Genomic DNA, 2,591 nt, shown 5'->3' on the forward strand with positions numbered 1-2,591 from the left:
TACAAGCAGAGACACCCAACACCATCCCTGCAACATATACCATGTGGGTGCCAAACTCCTGGAAGGCAAAAAGGTGATGATACATTTTGACTCTGGAAGGACAGGGCTTTTTGTCTGTTTTGTTCCCTGATCTCCCAAGAGTCTAGAACAGTGCCTGTCACATAGTAGAAACTAAATAGATACCTATTGGATGAGGAAATCTACCAGGAGGCCTATTCAATATGGAAGAAATTGAGGACGAGGGATCTTGTGTGCACCCACTCTGTACCTGGCAGTGCACAGACACTGGAGATGGAAATGGGCAAAGGAAGCCAAGCCCTACCCGTGAAAAGCTTATAGCCCAGAGAAGGCGACCAGCACAGGGGGACTATTTGGAATATCTCAGGTAGGGAGTCCTAATGCTAGGCCGTGGTCTCCCCAACCATCCAGGAAGAAAGTAGACCAAACCCTCTCCAGTCCCTGGTCCCTTCTTGTCTGAAATATGCCATTGACATTTCCCAGATGAGAGTTCTAAGAGGCTCAGGGCTGTGCCCTCTCACATTTGTATTCCCTGCAGTAGCCGATACCATTCCTTGCAACCAATTGTTGCTTATTACTGGTTCGGGGGTTGTTGTTTTTTTTTAATTTTTAAAAATTTAATACAGTTCAAGTCAGTGTGTGTGGTTCATTTCAGCTCCTTCACTGTCAAACCTGCGGGCTGGGACTGCTTTAGCGCCTCCGCCTTCTCTTTGTCTGTGATGACCAAGTTGTAAAGGTATCTTGCTGCATCCAACTTTTTGTTTTTAATATTTATTTATTTATTTGGCTGCACCAGGTCTTAGTTGTGGCAATGCAGGATCTTTAGCTCCAGCATGCAGGCTCTTAGTTGTGACACGTGGGATCTAGTTCCCTGATGGGGGATCGAACCCGGGCCTGCCGCACTGGGAGTGTGGAGTCTCAGCCACTGGACCACCAGGGAAGTCCTTCCCTGCATCAAACTTTAAACTTCATGTTATCCTTATTTTTCTTGATCTTGACAGACTTGGTATCCTCTTGCCTGCTGTGAGCAGAAAGTCCTTGACGTCCTCAATTTTGCGAGGCATGGCGATAGGCTTGGAGAGCGAGGCAGGCACATTTGATCCAGGCCTGGGGGTCCCCTGATGTCACTTGACGGTGGATTACCACGGATTACCCCCATTCCCCACGTACGGCCCGAGAGACACTCACTCCTGGTTCTTTTTTTTTCTAGTTGAACTGATTGCGGTTGTCTAATTTTAAAAACAGAAATAAAAGTAGAGATAAAGAAGAAAACGTCTCTGCACATTATAGTAAGAATAGGATCTCACCAATAAATACAGCCCAGTGTATGATGTGAGGCAGCACAGAACAGAAAAGGCAGAAAACCTTCCACATTCAGACAATGACTAGCTTCTTTGGGCAAATTGCTTAGCAACTTTGTCTTGACCTCCTCAAAAATAGAATAATCAACCTACCTCCCAGGGTTGAGAGAAACTAATCAGATAATGGATGTGCACTTGCTCTCTAAGTATAAAACGTTCACGAACAATAGTTAATACTGTGTGTGTTACCACTGATCAGTTCCCCGTGTGTGGCTGCAGATCCCTTGCACCTCCGCTGCCTTCTTCCTTAACCTAGTCAACCACGTAGAGTGTGGAAGAATTTTATCTTATATCCACTAACCTCCCTAGATTTAAACTATTGGCTGTCTTACATTTAGAATTCAACATGTAGCTAAAATCGGGTTTACTGTTGTTGGAAATATTTGTTGGTTAATTAACGTGGGGAAAGAATATAAGAAAATCAGGAGAGATAAAAAGTATGCATACATTTGGTTCCATATGATATACCAAAATTAAGAGAATTATTAGAAGAAGGAAAAAAATACATTCGCAAAGATATTCATTGCAACATTAATGTACAACAGTGGGAAAGGATGACTTTCCTCTCCAGCTCTAAGAGAGCTCCAAAGGCCCTGCTGTCCTCCAACTTCAGGATGACTGTGTAATGAGGTTTTTGAGCTCACCCCCAGTGCAGCTGACCCTCAAACAACATAGCTTTGCACTGCATGGGTCCACTTACACATGGATTTTTTTCAGTAGTAAATACTACAGTGCTACCAATCCGAGGTTGGTTGAATTCGAGGATGCAGAGGAAGCTCGGATACAGAGGGCCCACTGTAAAGTTACATTCAGATTTTGGACTGCAGGGCATCAGTGCCCCTAACGCCCCTGCTGTTCAAGGGTCAACTGTATTTTGAATTCAGTTGGTTTGGTTCAATGCCTAGAAATTTGCACTGAGCACCAATGGCTTAGGCATGGCTATGATACAGTCATTTCACGGTCATTTTATAAAAGATAATGTAGCAATGGAAAAACATTACTAAAATTAACTAGTAAGTTAAGAAAAAGCAGAACCAGGGAATTCTCTGGTGGTCCAGTGGTTAGGGCTCCGCACTTCCACTGCAGGGGGCACAAGTTCGATCCCTGGTCAGGGAAATAAGATCCCACATGCTGCATGGCACAGCCGAAAAAACAAAAAAAGCAGAACCAAAATTGTGCAACTATGTAAAACATGCATGTTCAAGTTTAACA

General features: G+C 43.9%; 1 pseudogene; it reads right to left on the reverse strand.

Moving 5' to 3' along the window:
• Positions 1–664: 664 nt before the first annotated feature.
• Positions 665–1,082, reverse strand: LOC130832005 (60S ribosomal protein L38-like; annotated as a pseudogene).
• Positions 1,083–2,591: the final 1,509 nt, after the last annotated feature.

Source organism: Hippopotamus amphibius, chromosome 11 (genome assembly GCF_030028045.1).
Source record: "Hippopotamus amphibius kiboko isolate mHipAmp2 chromosome 11, mHipAmp2.hap2, whole genome shotgun sequence".
NCBI lineage: Eukaryota > Metazoa > Chordata > Mammalia > Artiodactyla > Hippopotamidae > Hippopotamus > Hippopotamus amphibius.